Below are 7923 nucleotides of genomic sequence, written 5' to 3'. Positions count from 1 at the left end.
AATAGTTAGACTGATTTTGGGTCAAAGTACAGAAAACAAATGAGTAAAAGAAAAAAAACATTTAATTACAAAAAAATTAACGAACTTTTTATTTGAAGAGAGAACAATTCCAAATGATTGAAAGACACTATTATTATTAGTTAATAAACAATCACTTTCTTTTATACAGTTCCTGTACGTGTTTTTCCCTAGTATACTTATGTTCTCATGGAATTTGTCCAAGGCAAGCAGGGAAAGTGTCACATATTCTTTGTGCAGAGGTGGTAACAGCCTTACATGCTGGCCTGGTCATCTCAGCTCACTCAGTTGGCAATTGAACAGAAACTGGAAAGCAGGCATGTAGGATCAGAGTTCAATACTCTTTCTCTGAGGTAGGAGGTGAGTCTCAGGCCCCAGCTGAGAATGGAAGAACAGCTGGTAATAATGAGACCTTCACAGGAGGGTCTCGTTTACTGAAAACCCAAATCACCTCAACTATTTTCCTCCATTGACTGAAATGTTCTAAAAATCAGTCTAGCACTTCTGAAAAGCAAGCTCCAGGTTTCCTCTAGATCTCCTGCCCCAAGCAGCTTTCCTATGCAATAGAGCCTTGATAAATCTCCACGACATCGTCTGTTGTTACCTCCGGCTATGATTTTCTGTTTGTATCTTCTGACGATAATCTTCTGTTGTCAGCCCTGTTACTCTTTCATAAGCACAAGGCAACTTCAAGGCTAATGTGTGCCGACTGAGCACAGGAGGAAGCATGAGCTGAAGTGACAGTTATTTATTTTCTTGGATTCAGTCCCCCGTTAAGAAAGATGAGACAGGGGACTGAATTCAATACCAAGTTCCGCCAAAAAAAAAAAAAAAAAAAAGAAAGATGAGATTGTCTCATTGCTATCTGTTTATCAATAAAATTTTGAAAAAAAAGAAAAAAACAAAAAAAAAAGAAAGAAAGAAAGAAAGAAAGATGAGACAACCAGTAGAAAATTTGGAATTGAAGGAAATTTGGAGATCACCTAATGTAAGTCCTCAGGCTGAGCACAGGATCCAGAACACCCACCGATTGCTCATGGGCAGGTAGGAGTCCTCCTAGAACGGATGTCTGCTGACTCCCAACCCAGAACCTTTCTGATTATTACCTCCCACTTGCCTGATATCTATTTGCATAACTATATCTCTCTGTATCTGTATATGTGTCTACATTTATATCTATGCCCATATTCATGAATATCTATCATCAAATCATTGAAATAAATAATATCAGGTTGTTAAAATTCGACAAAAGGTGCAATTTCTTTTTCAAATGGTCTTCTATCAGTGAAATTTGTTTTGGATTAGCAGCTGGCCAATAATGATAAGCAGCACAAGGAAGTCAGCAAAGATCACTATGGAACATTAGCTGGGCATGTGCTGTGACAACTCATCCATCAGTGATACCCTCTGATGTGCCAGAAGGCAGTTTATTGAATGTTGAGAGAAAAGGGACAAAAAGAAGTAGGAGGCAAATATTTCCCTGCCTTTAAGGTCTTACCATCTACTTGGAATATTAAGGTGTATACAAAAATGATACAGGGCCGTTCTGAACATCTATTAGGTGTAGCAGTTTGGGCCATGACACTTCCAGCTTGTGGTACCAGAAAAAACATTTCTGCACAAGGGTGTACTGATGTACTTCAAGGACCAGCAAAGCCACAGTGGGTCAGTGTTGCAGGAAAGGGGGCAAGTCAAATGTTATTTATTCTAATAGTTTTCAAGATTTCTTAAAATGTTTTAATCACATTAGTTTTCAGCTGCAGATTATGAGTTGTATCCTATATATATGAATCTTGCATAGCCTGGGCCCTGCTGCCACTCCCATAAAACCATGTTCCGAAAGGTTCCTGTGACTGTCTTGGGAAGCAACAGAACCATCTTTAGCTGAGGATGCAGCAATCTCTTCCCACAAGAACAGCAGACACTGCTCTGCCCAGATCCCTTCTGAGCTGTGTCACCATTTTGGTGTGCCATTCCCCTGGCTTCTTTTGTTCCGGGTCACATTTGTGACTTTTTTGCTTGTAAGCGTCACAGCCAGAAGTTCCTTAGGGCTCTCAACTTCCTGTGCAGCCCTTGGCAGATGCCTGCTAAGGATACTGAGAGCCCAGGCCCATTGCCTCCGTTTGCAAGGAACTCAAAGGTATAACTCCCATCTCAGAGTCCTCCTCCAGGATCAGGCTTAGGTGCCCTTTGTAAATCGTTTCCTACATCACATTCCTGCTTAGTTTTCTCCTCCGTCCACCATATATCTTTCTCTACTTCCTTATGAAACAAATGTTTATAACCTACACCTGGGAAAAGTACCCTAAGACAAGACATCATGCTTATCTTCCACTTTGAACTAAAGTCTGAAAAAGAAAGACAAGGTTGTGGCAGGGAGATGCTGCTGCTGACCCAGAATCCAGTGTCTTTCTGTTTTGCAGGCTTGGAAGATTCCAATTCACATAACTTCTTCCTCCAATTCCCAGGATAAAACAATAGAAGTATGGAGGCAATAAACTCTGATAAATGTTCCCTGAGTAGAAAATAACAAGCCCTCTGCTCATCTCTATCACCAGTACAATCTGTGTTCATAATAGCAATTTGGAGATGATGAGGACCAAAAGCATAATCCTAATCACAGCCCTGTATCAGTGCTCTGTACCCACACATCTTCTTGCCCACCCCAGTGATGTTTATGACAAGCCAGCTTTCCAGAAAGGAAACCAGCCATGGGGGTGTGTAGTTCTAGGAGCCAGCCCATCAAGAAGGCATTTGTGACTTTTCAGGGCGTGGGGGTGAAGTGGAACAAAAGTAGTGTCTGTTTGCCTGCGTCATGGAGGCAGCACTGGGAAAAATTGCTACTCACTAGCCAGCTGCAGTTGGTGGAGCTCAGATTTTTAAGGGTAAGTGACTGCCCATCAGAAAGGATGTCTGAGGGATGCGCCCCATCACCGTGACTCATGCCCCCCTCTTTGATTTGTTTCAGAAGGATTGCCAATCTGTGATAGGCTGCACTCATGTGATGATTACTGTACTGTGTATCTGCTGACACTAATGATGTACAGACTTTCCAAAGTTCAACTGCTTTATAATGTTCCAAAATGAATACCAAGAGCATTTCTGGGAAAAGGAAGTCAACTACTGTGACATATGGACCAAATCTGATGATTCATCTGAAACTGATCAGCTGAATCTCTACCTTCTCTATATCCTCCTGATCCTTTAAGAAATAAGAATCATCGTCATATTTTCTGATTACTTACATTGTAGCTATAAAGAAGGTGAGTTTTGATCCCATGACTTCTCACTTACTGGAGACTCTCAAGCTCAATAAGGATTATTCATGTTAACTAAGGAGGACTGAATGTTTTATACAAAAAGTTATATGAGGGGCTGGGGAGCTAGCTCAGGGGCATAAGCACCTACATGGCAGGTGCAAGTACCCGAGTTCAATCGCCAGCCCCACATGCTGTGCCAGCCTCCAAACTCCTATAATCCCAGCATGGAGGATGTTGAGATGGGAAGAGCACTATGAATTAGAGATCAGCCTGGGGCTATAAAAGTGAGCACAAGACCAGCCTGAACTGTGTAGAGAGAACTTGTCTCAAAACAAACGAACAAACAAACAAATGAAAGGGAATGTCACCCTAAAAATGTATCAAATTCCTTGATGAAATTAAGATACACTGAGTCTAGTACTGCTATCACCCCCCATTCCAGGAGAAAATATATTAAATTAAGCAAAGTTATTTTGATATATTAATTCTTTGTGATTATGCCTCAAGGATGACAGATAGGACTTTGTAATCACAACTGAAAAGAACTCAAATTCATGGTTGAATGAATGAATGAACAAAACAATGTCATTGATTTATCTAATTAAGTTATCATCTTCTTTAGCACCTCTTTTTCACAATGCTTCCTCATTTACACAAAGGATTTTTAAATGATTCTTTTAAAGAAAAAATGATATTTTGTTCATCCGCTGTCTTACTGAAATTATTAAAGCGAAGTCTACATTTGTGAGATTTGAGTTTCATTTTTTCTGACACTTATAGGATAATACTTTAGAAATGATCAGCTCCAGGGCATCCAACCAAGGGGAGGTTACACACATTTCCTGTACCTCTTATCATCTGTAAGGAAATCTCAGAACCCCTGTGAACAGACAACCCAGTCATAAAGAAGATAAATAAAATTACAATAGTTCCTTAAAATTAATCAACATTTGCTCTCCAAGTCATGTAAAGAAGTCTTAACAAAATAAGGAGAAAAATGCCAGTGGCTGAGAAGTCAACTGCATCTGCTTCAGCTATCCAGAAATACAGCTTCATCTTGTGCAGTGAGAGATGTGTTTGAGGCATAAGGAAACTTTTATAACAGTGGCTAATGCTTGTCAGTGAAAAAGTCCATAAGGTGTGATTGAATGGTGAACGTTGTCACCTACCATAGCTTATCTCACTAATTCGTCTTCTGAAAAGTCCAACTTTACTCTTTTGGATTATTTTATCCAGGATGAAAGTGCACATTAAACCACACAGATAATTTTAGACTGGGAGAGCACAGCAAACTCTCACTCTGGATATTTTATTGGACAACTCTGTTTTAAGCACTTAAAGCAAGTCACTATGCTAGGTTCCACAGAAGATGCATAAATACCACACAAACAGCCCTTTGAAGTGAGAGTCTGTCAGTCTGAGGGAGCTACATGCACAATGGCCACAGTAGAAAGTGAGGCCATAGACATATGGCTGGATGCTGAAGTTCAGAGGGAGGAGCTGTAACTTCTGAATGGTGGAGAGAAAAGACAATGGTGGTGAACAGGGTGTTGGGGTGGGCCGGGTAGGACACGGACACATCAGGGTTCCACAGAAAAATGGGAGGCACAGGGAGCAGGTGGGAACATGAAGGGGTCTCACTTACCTGGCAAAAACAGTGACAATCCATGATAAATGGGATGAGAAACAGCTCCTAAAAGCTCTTGACACAAGGTTAAAGAATTTGGAATTCATGAAAATATAGAGGATCCTGCAAAAAGTTTGGATGAAGGAAGTGACCCCCAGGCAGATCTGTTGTTAAGGAAATTCTTCTAGTTTTGATGAGAAGAGAGTGATAAGGGACTTTGGCAGCAATAGGGACCTAGCTGATCATGTGGCAGTCATTCATTTTGATAATGGCAGTGAGCCGGAGGGGAAAAAACAAAATATTTAAGCAAAAGTAACATATTCAGAGAAATTTAGGTCACCTGATTGTAATGTCTTAGACAATAAAATGACAATATGAGGACATCAGGGCCTCTTTTAAAAGATTCTTTCAAAGCAAAGATGGATATTGTGTTTAGCTACTGTCTTAATGCAAATATTAAGGGACTTGAGGTGTGTGTAGAGATTGTCCAGCAGTAATATTGACCAGGCTCAGCCTCTGGGCCAGTACAGAAGCTTCTCCCAAACTGGGGAGATCTTTTATCCCTAGGACTGAACTTCCAGCTACTGTCTGTGGTCCCTGACACTGCCTGAATTGGCACCCACTGGTGTCCAAAAATACCCTTGTTCTGCATTTTTCAAATGATCCAGAATATCATTATCCATGTTGTCTGAGTCAATGTATGGAATCTTCATATGATAGACGAGACCTACATTCCTTGGGGTAATTTATTTCTCTAGGTAGCTTTCCATTAAGACAACTATGGACCAGTGAGATAGCTCAGTGGAGCAAGTGCTCGCCCAGCAAGCACAAGGCACTGAGTTCAATCCCTATGACCACTCCCTCCCCTCAAAAAAGACAGCTACAATTATACATGCATTTTTGTCAATATTTCCTTACTTTGTGCTTTTCAGATTCTTAGTAGCAGATCTAGAGTTCTGGAGTTTGCTTCCCCAGCTATTTTTACAATTTGTGAGCAGGAGTTCTGAGAAACATTTAAACCGGGCTGTGGCATGCATCACAGATCCTTTCTGGAGCATGAAAGATGTTACAGTAGCAAAAGGTTACTGCTGACTGGAGTAATGATTCAGCTGCCTTACAAAACAGATTCACTTTATTCACCTGAGTTATCTATGTATATATGCATGTGTATTTCTTTCTACATACCAGCATCACACAAAAACCAAAGTTGGACCAACAAATGCTAGCAAATCTTTATTCAATAATACAAAGACTGTAATGAAACAGAGTTGCTAAAGTAGAAAAAAATATAACATTATCAAAGTAGGAAAAGTAAAGAAGAGGAAAACAACTTGTTCGAGAAACCTGAAAACTTCGAGTTAAACACTTTTGTATTGATGAATTCTGTATTAAATGTGGTGTCTACTGGTGATTTTATGGCTACAGATAATATTAAGTGTGGATATAAAGACCAAGAGGCAAAGTGATGTAGTTCTAAAAACTCAGTGCTTTATTCAGAGACCTCTTTGGCTTATGAAACATTTTTCTGTCAATAATTGTTGAGTTTTTACATTTTTAAAAGTAAGGGAAAAGTTTTAGGGAAAAATGAATGCCAAGATGCGAGCATTAGTTTCCTATTGTTGCTATCATAAGTTACCACAAATTTAGTGCCTTAAAATGAAACAAATTTATTACCAATAGTTCTGGAGGCCAGAATTCTGAAATGGGTTTTTTTTTTAAAAAAAATTATTGAGAAACAAATAGCAATGAGACAGTTTCAAAACCGATTAATGGGACAGTTTCAATAATTAATACATTGCATATTGTTGTCTTTGTAGTGGTTATTCATGGTACAAGATGCAGACATGATATCCTGTCCAAACACTATTAGTACAAATCTTTCTTCTCATTGAATTAAGAGAAAGTAGCTGTATATCTATCCTATTTTGTATATACAGATACAAAATGATCCTTCATTTGTATCCCTCTTTTTTGTTTAGTTTTGTCAGAGATGGGTATTCCATTTCCATTTCCATATTGTTGAAATGAGTTTTAATGGTTACATATCTTGTGGTTCTGAGGACCAGTCTATTTCCTTCCCTTCTTAAATTCTAGAGTTTGCTTATATCTTGACTCATTCCTCTTTCATATTTAAAGATGAGGCCATCCAGGTTTTTCCCACACTACTTAACTCTGACACTAGCTCTTGTCTCTTCTACACCCAAAGGACCCTGGTGATTACCTTTGACCTACCTGGACAATGTAGGGTGAGCTTCCCAGCTGAGGCTGCTAACTTAATCACATCTGTATGGTCATTTTGGCCATGTAAGATAATACATTCGCAGGATGCAGAAATTACAATGAAACTTCACTGGGGGAGGCCTTTTTGGGACTATCACAATGGGTTTCTAAATGTCACAGTAATCACAGATTGCACTTGATCTTGACCCAGTCAACTCAAAGCCTCTCTCCTCTCTGAAGTTTGCAATGCAAAGACTAACTTGGTTTGTCTGTGGAAATGAACTAGATTGGATCATGAAAATTAATTTGGAAGGAGGAAATAAATATGAACAGATTGAATCACAGGATGATCAAAAAGGTAAATAGGGCCGGCCAAAGAGCTCAGTGGACTCAAGTGCCTGCTTAGGCAGAGCACAGCAGCCGGGGTTATTGGTGGCTTCACACGCTGACCTTGCCCCCAGGGCATGCTGAGATGGTGATTGAGACTGGGTGTGGTACGTGCTGTGCCTGGTAATCCCAGTGCTTGGGAGGCTAAAAACAGGAGGATCACCATGAGTCTGATCTACATAGTGAGACCCTTGTAGACCCTGTATTAAATTAAAAAAAAAAAATAAAGATAAATATAAGAAAGGTGGAAATATATGGAGAATTTTAAAAGTTAAGTGGTCACAGATAAAGAAATACTTCAATTTTACTTTTTTAAAAACAATACTAGAAATCAAACCCAAGGTCATTGCACTGATCTACAACCCTAGTTCTTTTTATTTGGTTTTTATCTTGAGACAGGGTCTTGCTAAG

Source organism: Octodon degus, unplaced genomic scaffold, assembly GCF_000260255.1.
Source record: "Octodon degus isolate 3935 unplaced genomic scaffold, OctDeg1.0 scaffold00002, whole genome shotgun sequence".
Taxonomy (NCBI): domain Eukaryota; kingdom Metazoa; phylum Chordata; class Mammalia; order Rodentia; family Octodontidae; genus Octodon; species Octodon degus.
Note: the sequence above shows the minus strand (reverse complement) of the source record.